The 12364-nt window shown below is 51.4% G+C and overlaps 1 protein-coding gene across 9 annotated transcripts in view; it reads right to left on the bottom strand.

Moving 5' to 3' along the window:
• The window catches only part of nup98 (nucleoporin 98 and 96 precursor), a 126345-nt gene extending 114286 nt beyond the window's left edge, over positions 1-12059 (bottom strand). For 3 of the 9 annotated variants that reach the window (XM_038819059.1, XM_038819058.1, XM_038819060.1), the window contains exon 1: positions 10300-10441. The gene's annotated coding sequence lies outside the window, so the exon portion shown is untranslated. Of the gene's footprint in view, positions 1-9596; positions 9731-10299; positions 10442-10564; positions 10907-12040 lie in introns of those variants that run through there. The other 6 variants (XM_038819053.1, XM_038819061.1, XM_038819057.1 and 3 more) reach the window with 5 other exon arrangements.
• Between the last annotated feature and the right edge of the window lie 305 nt (positions 12060-12364).

The following is a 12364-nucleotide window of genomic DNA, read 5'->3' as shown; positions in this document are numbered from 1 at the left end:
GCTCGTGTTTGAAACAAACCTGTTGGACTTTAACCTGGTGTTGTAAGACTTCTTACTATGTAGGTGTAAATGGTGCAATTTAAGTTTGCAGGCTGTGAATAGCGGACTGCCATAAGAGTCAGTGTTGGGCCTTCAGCTATTTACAATCGAGATGAACTTTGATGTTAATTGATATCCAGGTTTCCTGACAATACAAAGCTAGGTGACAATGTAATCTTTTATTATTGTCACAAGTAAGCTTACATTAACACTGCAATTAAGTTACTGTGAAAAGCCCCTAGTTGCCACATTCCGGCGCCTGTTCGGGTACACAGAGGGAGAATTCAGAATTTCCAATTCACCCAACAGCACTTATTTCAGGGCCTGTGCTGAACATGCTGCCCGTCTAATCTAAAATCTTCTACACTTCCTGGGTCCATATCCCTCTATTCCCATCCTATTCATGTATTTGTCAAGATGCCCCTTAAACGTCACTATCGTCCCAGCTTCCACCACCTCCTCCGGCAGCGAGTTCCAGGAACCCACTACCCTGTGTAAAAAAAAAAAACCTTGCTTCGTACATCTCCTCTAAACCTTGCCCCTCGCACCTTAAATCTATGCCCCCTAGTAATTTACCCCTCTACCCTGGGGAAAAGCCTCTGACTATCCACCCTGTCTATGCCCCTCATAATTTTGTAGACCTCTATCAGGTCGCCCCTCAACCTCCGTCGTTCCAGTGAGAACAAACTGAGTTTATTCAACCGCTCCTCATAGCTAATGCCCTCCATACCAGGCAACATCCTGCCAAATCTCTTCTGCATCCTCTCCAAAGCCTCCACATCCTTCTGGTAGTGTGGCGACCAGAATTGAACACTATACTCCAAGTGTGGACCAACTAAGGTTCTATACAGCTGCAACATGACTTGCCAGTTCTTATACTCAATGCCCCAGCCAATGAAGGCAGGCATGCCGTATGTCTTCTTGACTACTTTCTCCACCTGTGTTGCACCTTTCAGTGACCTGTGGACCTTTACACCAGATCTCGCTGACTTTCAATACTCGAGGGTTCTACCATTCACTGTATATTCCCTACCTGCATTAGACCTTCCAAAATGCATTATCTCACATTTGTCCGGATTAAACTCCATCTGCCATCTCTCCACCCAAATCTCCAAACGATCTAAATCCTGCTGTATCCTCTGACAGTCCTCATCGCTATCCGCAATTCCACCAACCTTTGTGTCGTCTGCAAACTTACTAATCAGACCAGGTACATTTTCCTCCAAATCATTTATTTACTACGAACTTCAAAGGTCCCAGCACTGATCCCTGCGGAACACCACTAGTCACAGCCCTCCAATCAGAAAAGCACCATACCATTAGTACTCTCTGCCTTCTATGACCTAGCCAGTTCTGTATCCATCTTGCCAGCTCACCCCTGATCCCGTGTGACTTCACCTTTTGTACCAGTCTGCCATGAGGGACCTTGTCAAAGGCCTTACTGAAGTCCATATAGACAACATCCACTGCCCTACTGCATCAATCAGATATCAGAGGCAGTTTCTTTACTCAGAGAGTAGTAGGGGTATGGAACGCCCTGCCTGCAACAGTAGTAGACTCGCCAACTTTAAGGGCATTTAAGTGCTCACTGGATAGACATATGGATGAAAATGGAATAGTGTAGGTCAGATAGGCTTCAGATGTTTTCACAGGTCGGCGCAACATCGAGGGCCGAAGAGCCCGTACTGCGCTGTAGTGTTCTATGTTCTATCCTCAAACATCCGCCCCCAACCTAGGTTCTTCAGTTCCCGCCTAATATTGTAATAGATCGGAAAGGCTCAGCCCTGCTCCTATTTCTTATGTCAAATTAAAGCAAATGGGTTCAATAGAACATTTCCTAGTACCGATACACTCTAGAATTCAACATTGCTGCCAAATTTCCAAATACCTCAGGCCTTGAAAACCAAAGCAAGAGCCTGAGAGAAGCTGGACAGACACTGAGCCGGTAGATTAATGCAGAGGTGGCTGAAGGAACTGAGAAAGGTGAAATTGAGGTATTGCAGGAGATTACAGAAGTAATTTCAGAGTTTAGGACAATGCACAGCTCCCACTAACGACTATTCCCATTGGTAATGATATTGAGTAATCCAGGTGCCCAGACTAATGCTGTGGAAACATGACATCTAATCTCGCCACAGCAGCTAGAGAATTCAAATTATTTTTTTTTTCTAAATGTTTTTACTAAAGCTTTTTTCAACCAGAATTTTCACATAACAGAAAAATAAACAAAATATATTTAACAAAACTAAATGGCTGTTATCATTATACAAAACTCAAATATACATTAAATAGGCAATTCCCCACACCTGAACCCCCCCCCCCCAGTTGCTGCTGACACTTTACTGCTCCCCTAGAAAGTCACGGAAAGGTTGCCACCGCCGGGAGAACTCCAGCAAGGACCCTCTGAAGGCAAACTTTATTCGCTCCAGGCTGAGGAACGCAGCCATATCACTAACCCAGGTCTCCATGCTCGAGGTTTTGAGTCCCTCCACATTAACAAGATCCGTCTCCAGGCCAACACTTTGGCATCTTTCGCTTCCTGCACTCCCGGATCATCCGACACCCCGAAGATCGCTATTGTTGGTCCAAAATCCTGGACATAGCCCTCGCAAAGCCCTGCCAGACTTCTTTAAGCACCAGGCATGCCCAAAACATATGGACATGGTCCATCGGACTCTCTGCACATCTCACACACCTATCCTCCACCCCAAAGAACTTGCTCATTCTTGCCGTCGTCATGTGAGCCCGGTGCACCACCTTAAACTGAATCAAACTGAGCCTGGCACATGATGCGGACTAATTCACACTTCCCCCGGCATCAGCCAACAGGCCCTCATCTAGCACCTCGCCTAGCTCCTCCTCCCACTTGCCCTTCAGCTCCTCCACTGAGGCTTCCTCCGCCTCCTGCAGCTCCTGGTTATGTCCGACACCTTCCCCTCTCCTACCCAGATGCCAGACACAACCCTGTCGTGTGTCCTTCGAGGGGGTAGCCGCAGAAATGTCTCCACCTGTTTGTTGACAAAGTCTCGGACCTGGAGGTATCTGAAAGCATTTCCCAGGGGCAGGCCGAACTTCTCCTCCTGGGGAAAATCCCATCTATAAACAGGTCTCCCATCCTTCTAATGCCTTCCCTCTACCAGCCTTGGAAACCCCCCGTCTATCCTGCCCGGAGCAAATCTATGATTGTTCCATATCGGGGTCCAAACAAAAGCCCCCTCATTCCTGTGCCTCCTCCTCTGACCCCAGACCCTCAGTGCCACCGTCACCACCAGGCTTGTGGGGTACCGTGCCGGCGAGAACGGCAACAGTGCCATTACTAGTGCCCCTAGGCTGGTGCCTTTGCATGACGCCGCCCCCACCTCCATTACCCACTTCCTAATCATGGCCACATTAGCCGCCCAATAGTAGCTGCAGAAGTTCGGCAGTGCCAGCCCTCTTCCCCCCCCCCACCCACGCTCTTTTGACCCGCGGGGTCTTGTTTGCCCACACAAATCCCATAATAATCCTGTTCACCCGCTTGAAGAAGGATTTGGGGATGAAAATGGGGAGGCACTGAAAGACGAACAGTAATCTGGGAAGGACCGTCATCTTCACAGTCTGCACTCTTCCCGCCAGAGAAAGCGGGAGCATGTCCAACCTTTTAAAGTCTCCCTCCATCTGCTCTACAAGCAGAGATAAGTTGAGCCCATGTAGGGCATCCCAGTTCCTAGCCACCTGTATACCTAAATAACGAAAGCTCCTCTCGACCATCTTGAGCGGGAGCCCCCCAGACTCTCCTCCTGACCCCTAGCGTGGATTACAAACAGCTCACTTTTACCCACGTTCAACTTGTACCCCGAGAAGCTCCCAAAGTCCCCCAGTATCCGCATGACCTCCCCCATCCCCTCTAGTGAGACCGAAATATACAATAGCAGGTCATCCGCGTAGAGGGAAACCCAGTGCTCCCCCCCCCCCCCCCCCCCCAGTTCTTCGAAGTTCTCTGCACTATGGCCAACGGCTCAATTGCCAGGGCAAATAGTAATGGGGATAGGGGGCACCCCGCCTCGTCCCACGGTACAGCCTAAAATACTCCGACCTCAGCCGGTTCGTGGACACACTCGCTAATGGGGCCTGATATAGTAGCTTGACCCGCCCTATGAATCCCTCCCCGAATGCAAACCTACCCAACACTTCCCACAGGTACTCCCACTCCACCCTGTCAAAGGTCTTCTCTGCATCCATTGCAGCCACTATGTCTGTATCCCCTCCCTCCGAGGCTATCATAATAATATTCAGGAGCCTCCTCACATTTGTGTTCAGTTAACTGCCCTTAACAAAATCCGTCTGGTCCTCCTTGATCACTCCCGGGATGCAGTCCTCTATTCTGGTAGCCAGAATTTTTGCCAACAATTTGGCATCTACATTCGGGAGCGATATCGGCCTGTAGGACCCACATTGAAGCGGATCCTTCTCCCTCTTCATAATGAGCGAGGTCAATGCCTGTGACATCGTTGGGGGGGTTCCTCTATCCTTTGCCTCGTTAAAGGTCCTTAGCAGGAGCAGGCTCAGCAGCTCCGAGAACTTCTTATAAAATTCTACAGGAAAGCCGTCCGGACCCGGGGCCTTGCCCGACTGCATACTTGCCAGTCCCTTAACTATCTCCTCCAACTCAATCGGGGCCCCCGGTCCCTCCATCGATCCTGGTCGACCCTTGGGAACCTCAATCGATCCATAAATTGCTTCATCCCTTCACTTCCCCTCGGGGGTTCTGACTCGTACAGCTTCCCATAAAACTCCTTGAAGACTTCATTGATCCTCTCTGGGCTCAACACCGTATTACCCTCCTTATCCCTCACTCCCCCGCCACCTCTCTCCTGCGAAGTTGGTGCGCCAGCATCCTACTTACTTTCTCCCCATACTCGTAGACTGCCCCTTTCACTTTCCTCAACTGTGCCTTCCCCGTGGTCAGAAAATCGAACTCTGTCTGTAACCTCCGGCGCCCCTTTAGCAGCCCCCCCTCAGGGGCCTCCACGTACTTGCTGTCTACCCGAAGCATCTCTCCCACCAGCCTCACCCTCTTCTCTCTGTGGGACCCAAGAGAGATTAACTCCCGTCTGATGGCCTTCATAGCCTCCCAAACCGCTGCTGCTGTTACCTCCCCCGTGTCATTCATTATCACATAGTTCTGAATGCTCATCTGCCCCCACACCTCTTCATCCGCCAGCAGCCCCACATCCAGTCTCCAGAGAGGGCACTGCGCCCCCGCTCTGCCCCCAGTCGCAGGTCCACCCGATGCGGGGCATGGTCCGAGACCGCAATGGCCGAATACTCAGCCCCCTCCACCCTCGGGATTAACGCCCTGCTCAACACAAAAAAGTCAATCCGCGAGTAGACTTTATGGATGTGGGAGAAAAAGGAGAACTCCTTCACCCATGGCAGCGCAAATCTCCACGGGTCCACGCCCCCATCTGATCTATGAACTCCCACAGGGCCCTGGCCACCGCCGGTCTCTTTCCCGACCTGGACTTAGACCGGGGTCCAGAGCCGGATCCAAGACCGTATTAAAGTCCACGATCAAGTTACTTGACTCCAAGTCCAGGATTTTTCCCAACATGCACTCATGAATTCCACATCATCTCAGTTCGGGGCATACACGTTCACCAATACCACCCGGGCCCCCTGTAGCTTGCCACTCACCATTATGTAACTGCCCCCCTTGTCCGCCATGATGCTCCCTGCCTCAAACGCCACCCGTTTACGAACCAGAATTGCCACCCCTCTGGTCTTTGAGTCTAGCCTCGGGTGGAACACCTGGCCCACCCATCCCCTCCTTAACCTCGTTTGGTCAGCGAGTTTTAAGTGCGTCTCCTGCAGCATGGCTACGTCCGCCTTTAATCCCTTTAAGTGCGAGAGGACACGGGACCTCTTCAGTCAGCAAAGCAGCACCCCTTCAGCCCCCCTCCCCAGCCCCCCATGCCAAGCACCCGCTTAGCACTGATTTCTCCCCCACTGCGCTTCTGTAAGTCAGCTGACCCATGCTGACCCCGGCTGCCTCTATCTCCAACCGTACTATTGTCTCCTCCTTTGGGCCCCCAACGCCCCCTCCCCCACAGGGTAAGAGGGCAAATGCCATCAGGATCCTTTCCGTGCACCGGGCAACAAAACCCGGGCGTTACCCCGCCCCCCCGAAACAAAACAAAACAAACAGGAAGAAAAACAAACAAACAAATTCTACTAACAATCTTACACCAGGCCAGCACCCGGTTACACATCTCCGCCAGCGCGTTTCACCCACGTGCAGTTGCCCCTTAGTTCAAGTCCAGCTTTTCGTGCTTAATGAATGTCCACGCCTCATCCGGCTTATCAAAGTAATGGTGCCTGTCCTGGTACGTTACCCAAAGTCTCGCCGGATGCAGGAGCCCGAATTTCACCCCTTTGCTGTGGAGGGCCACCTTAGCCTGGTTGAAACCCGCACGTCTCCTCGCCAGCTCAGCTCCCAAGTCCTGGTAAATGTGAATCTTGCCATTCTCCCACTTACTGCTCCGCTCCTTCTTTGCCCAACACTGGACACGCTCCCCGTCTGTAAAGCAGTGGAACCTTATCACCATTGCCCTCGGTGGTTCATTCGCCCTTGGTTTCCTCACAACAACTCTCTGCAGGTCCAGGGGCTGCAGGAAGGCCCCCGCGTCCATCAGCGTCCCCAGTATTGCAGTCACACGCGTGCTCGCGTCTGCCCCCTCCACACCTTCTGCCCCCTCCACGCCTTCAGGGAGGCCCAGAATCCACAGGTTGTGACTCCGAGACCTATATTCGAGGTCATGCAGTCTCTCCTGCCATCTCGTGTAGGGCCTCGTGCGCCTCCATCCTGACCGCCAGGCCCAGGATCTCGTCCTCATTCTCAGATACCTTCCTCTCCACCTCTTCGATCTCTTGTACCTTTTGAACCTCCACCACCTCTTTGATCTCCTGTGCCTTCTGAACCTCCACCATCTTTTCCGTGGAGGCCTTCATAGGGGCCAGCATCTCGGTCTTCAGCTCTGCGAAGCAGCTCCTCAGAAACTCTTGCTGCTCTCTCGACCACTGGGCCCACGTTTCATGGTCCGCGCCGGCCGCCATTTTGTCCTCCCGGACCTGCTCCGCTCTCTTCCCCGCAATCACTCGTTTCACGATCCCGTTCCTGGTTCCCTCCATACAGCACTGAGGGGAACCTATCCAGCGTCCTTTCCCACGCCGGTATTTGCCTTCGAAGTGCCGATGCCGCCCCGTTTAAAGGTCTGAAATCCCAATCCCGGCAGGAGCTGCCGTGTATGCGGCCTAGTCCGACATGGCCGCTACCGGAAGTCCGAGAGAATTCAAATTCAATTAATTCACTCATCTGGAACATAAAAGTGAATTTCACGACCGTGACCACCACCATCGATAGTTGTAAAAACCCATCTGGTTCACTGATGTCTTTACCCGGTCTGGCCTACATGTGACTCCAGACCCACAGTAAAGTGGTTGACTGAACTGCACTTTGGCCCAGCAGGCCACTCACAATGGGATAGAAGAGATGCACAATAATAAAACGGGACCGGCTAGCTGGCATCGACAGAGGAACCCAAAATGACAAGCCTAGTCCTCTTGACCCTGCAAAGTACTTACCAACACCTGGGGGCTTGTGCCACAATCGGGAGCACTGTCCCACAGACTAATCAACAGCCTGTAATCATGCTCAAGGAATCAGACCGTACAATTCCTAAATTTCACCATCACCATTTCTGCTCATGTGCACTCTGGCACTACCGACCCACCAGAGTTGACTCTAGCTCCCATGAAGTCTCACGGTATCAGGTCAATCATAGGCAAGAAAACCTCCAGCCGACTACCACCAACAACCAAATACTATCCAGCACAAAGCAACCATTTGATCGACACTTCATCCACCACAAGAGCAGCAGACCAAGGAGAACGCATCAGCACATTCCCCTCCAAGTCACACACCATCCGGACTTGGAAATATATCATTGTTCCTTCGTCAACGAGTCAAAATTCTGAAACTTCCTCCCAAACAGCAAGGGGGCAGTTCATCATTATGTGCTGGGGGACAATTAAAGATGGTCAACAAATATGAAAAGCAAATTACTGCTGGAATCGGAGATAAACAGAATACTGGACAATCTCAGCAAGTCTGACAGCCTCTGTGGAGAGAGAAGGGAGCTAACGTTTCGAGTCTGGGTGACTGGACAACAAATGCGAGCGTTGTCACAATGCTCACTCGCATTCCAAGAACAAATAAAATAAATTGGAGAGCTGTAGTAGTCTGGGAGAGTTTCAGCGACTGGAGGAGGTCACAGACAAATGTAGGAATGAGGCCATGTTGGGATTTAAACTTGAGGAATGGAAAATAAAAATGCTGCTGAATTGGGAGCCAATGTCATTCAATGAGCACAGGAATCCAACTATTTAAAATGTTTCTGACAGGCCCAGGTGGAGGCCAGGTTCCGGGCAGCTCGGTAGCACAGTGGTTAGCACCGTGGCTTCACATCGCCAGGGTCCCATGTTCGATTCCCCGCTGGGTCACTGTCTATGCGGAGTCTGCACGTTCTCCCCGTGTCTGCGTGGGTTTCCTCCCACAGTCCAAAGACGTGCATGTTGGGTGTATTGGGTTACGGGGATAGGGTGGAAGTGAGGGCTTAAGTGGGTCAGTGTAGACGTGATGGGCCGAGTGGCCTCCTTCTGCACTGTGTTCTACGTCCCAAATGCTAATATTGGAAGGAACGGACCAAAATCTGACACCCACCCACCTCATCAAACAAAGTTTGCGGTGAGGACCGAAGACAATGGTTTCAATCTTCGCTTCGTTTAACTGTAGGAAATGCCAACGATTGAACTCACCACAAACATAAAACTCAATCTTACAGAGTGCACGAAGATCTCAGCTGGACAGCAGCAAAGGATATATTTACAACAGCAAAGTGCGGTAATATTGTAAACTGAACATTCCCTCCAACTCCCATCTCTTAGGGAAACGGCCAAGTACAATCACCTCATTTCGATGAGCTTTTAAAAAAAATTTCACACAACACTTGCACATAAACACAACTTCCCTGTCAATTCCATAAAAATCTTCAGGAATCGGTGCTCATACTCCACATGATGAGTGAACTACTAAATCCTCAAGAACTCATTCACAGACATTGAGGGGGACAACAATTGGGGATACAGGCTCCCTTATATATTAAAACTCATCGAGACACTGCTGTGTGTGTGTGTTGTGACTATACACTCCAGGAGTGGTCTTAAACTCTTCATTCCTTTTACTTTGGCCTTTTGTACAGTCCATTCACCGTACAGCTGGCTAGTCTTCCGCTGCCTAAGCTCTGGCAATCTCATGGCTTTGCCGGCAAGCTCCTTTACTGATCCCACACCTGGCTCGACATCCATTTACTTCCGATTATGTCACCAATCCCTTGAAATGTTTTTCCACGCAATAATGAGCCAATGTCAGGAGGGGAAGGTTCGGGAGGGGACCCATTAAAAACACAAAAACAGGCCATTTGGCTCAACTAGGCTCCACACACGCCTCGTTCCGTCACCTTACATTCCTTTCTCCTGGTTTATCCATCTTCTCTCTTGCACGTATCCACACTATTCACCTCAGCCACTTCCTGTGGCAGCAACTCCCACATTCTCAGGGGAAAGGAGTTTCTGCCGGAATTCCCTTTAGGATTGTGTGACCATCACATATTGTTGGCCACCTTGACAGTCGCTCGGCAGCACTTAAAGCGCGAGTACGGCCGAAGGTAAAAGAAGACGTCGACAAAGAATTGCCCGCTTTAGGACAAACTGAACAATGACGAATTTCAAACAATCACAACAAGACTACAGGAGAGAATATTTTTTAAAAAGTTGCTGGAACAGCAAACGGTGTGTGTTTTAGGATGATTCTGTCTGGCCCGGGGGAGGGAGGGGGGCTCCGACAGTCCCACTTGCTTCAGTGGTTTGAAATGTGGCATTCTTGTGTTTGTCCTGATAACTCCCGGATGAAAAACTTCGGTAGGACGTCTCTCTTTTCAGCGGCGGGGACTCCCGCCAGCTTTGGTCGCGTCTATTGGCGGGAACGTGGCTTTGGTGACCGGAGAGGCCCCGTCCCTGACCGGAGAGGCCCCGTCCCGGGCCGGTCAGCCCCCCTCCCGGGCCGCACTCGCCTCTCACAGCCGCCTTTCGAACCACTTTCCCGGATGGGTTACAGAGCCGAGGCCCAGTGCAGTCAGTGGGCCGAGCCGGGGCCTCACTCACCTCTCACTCCGCTCACCACCGCCGCTCCCGGCTCCGGCCGCCGCTTCCTCGCTCCGTCCCCGCCGCGCACCGGATTATTTCCCTTCGCGGCAGCACCCGGACCAAACTCGAGTAGGCCAGGCCCCGCCCCCCAAGCCGGCCGCGATCGGATTGGCCGTGCCCCACATCAATCAGGCCCGCCGCCCGCCCGCCAATTGTTCCATTCGGGTGTCCCGCCCACCGTCCCGTCAGTCACACACACCCGCCCGCCTGATTGGTTACCAACCGTCCCGTCCCCGGATATAGGCGGCGCCGTTCACTCCTTTTCGTCACAAACCGCCGGAAATCCCGCCTCTTCCGCCGTCGTCAAACCTCGCGGCGAGCCTATTCGCTGGCGAATATGTCAATCATGGGGTCATGTAGGGACGAGCGAAAGCGCCACAGCCGATTGGCCCACCTCTCCGTCAATCAGCCCAATGTGGTGAATCTGCGGTAACAGCGTCAGGTGGCTGGACAGCATGTCGGCTCAGCCCGTTCCCTGTGCGCGTATCAGCCGCTAATAACCGGCAGCACACGGCCAGCTGGATGGGCGGGAAACATTGCTGAGGCTTCACCGCCATTTTGGAAGATGCCCACGTCAATCAGAGGCGCCTCTCATTGCCATTGGCCGCGGGACAAGGTCCCGCCCCTCCTGCCGCTCCTGATTGGTCGATTCAAACAATCCCACCTGTTACCGCGCACGCGCGTCAATCGCGTTGACGTCACCCGCACCTGCCCCGCCTCTTAAAAGGGCAATATCTCCTAATCCTCCGCTGTTGGGCCACAGTCAGAGCAGGAGGCCATTCAGCCCATCCAGCTCCTCTGTGTTTCACTCAGATCACTGATGATCAGCATTTTAAATCTACCATGGCCCTGCAACCCATTTATCTTCTGGAGCTGCGCATCCACCTTTGCATTATTGACTACATGCGACTGACTGACCTTTAGATGATGTGACCGAGGTGCACGTAGATGAGAAATAATAATAATTTTTATTGTCACAAGTAGTCTTACATTGACACTGCAATGAAGTTACCGTGAAAAGCCCCGAGTCGCCACACTCCGGCGACTGTTCAGGTACAGAGGGAGAATTCAGAATGTCCAAATTACCTAACAAGCACGTCTTTCAGGACTGTGGGAGGAAACCGGAGCACCCGGAGGAAACCCACGCAGACACGGGGAGAACGTGCAGACTCCACACAGACAGTGACCCAAGCCGGGAATCGAACCTGGGACCCTGGAGCTGTGAAGCAACAGTGCTAACCACTGTGCTACCATGCCACCCTGACAAAGAAAAGGGCATCGTAGGTTTCCTGGAGTTGTTCTATGAAATGGAGGTCCTGTTGTACTCCAGGCTGTTGAATTATCAAAATAGGAGGGGCCAAGTACACCAGAGATAATGGTGTGGAAGTGGGAAGAGAAGTCATTGCAAATGATCCTCTGGCTATAATTGGATAGATAACGTTGAGGGTTAGAGTGTTCGGGTAAGGGTGATTGGGGACAGGCTTGTGGCCGAAACTCTTGTTGAGAATGTCATTGTCTCAAAATGTAACATGCTCTCGTTGTCGTCCTTAGCACAGATGAATTGCAGGTCCATTTGCTCCCATGTCCACCTGCCCCCCTGATTTCCCATAAATCGAATCCCTACTTTTTAAAAGGCTACCATCTTCACGAGATACCATCTGGGAAAAAGTCTGACATTCATATGGTCAGTTGAACTCACCGAGTGTTCACAATCAAGACAGTGAGTCTTCAGTTCTCTTCCCTTTTGTGAGGAGGAACTCAGTCAGTGGTCAATTGGTGTATGTAATGTCACAATACTGGTTTTGTTACACTTCAGAATTTGATTGGTCGGAAGCTGATGTCACACGTGTTTATTGGGCGTTGCCATAAAAACAGTTTGTGTTCAGAATCTCCAGCTCCTATTGACTGCTCCAGAATAGATCCACCAGGCATTGTGTAATCATTGATCAGCGTGTGATCATTGCACCCCGGCAACTATATTGCCCATACTGTGTGGGATAATAATTGTGGTCTCTTATGTGTT

This window comes from Scyliorhinus canicula, chromosome 14 (genome assembly GCF_902713615.1).
Source record: "Scyliorhinus canicula chromosome 14, sScyCan1.1, whole genome shotgun sequence".
Taxonomy (NCBI): domain Eukaryota; kingdom Metazoa; phylum Chordata; class Chondrichthyes; order Carcharhiniformes; family Scyliorhinidae; genus Scyliorhinus; species Scyliorhinus canicula.
Note: the sequence above shows the minus strand (reverse complement) of the source record. Positions and strands in the feature narration are given on the sequence as shown.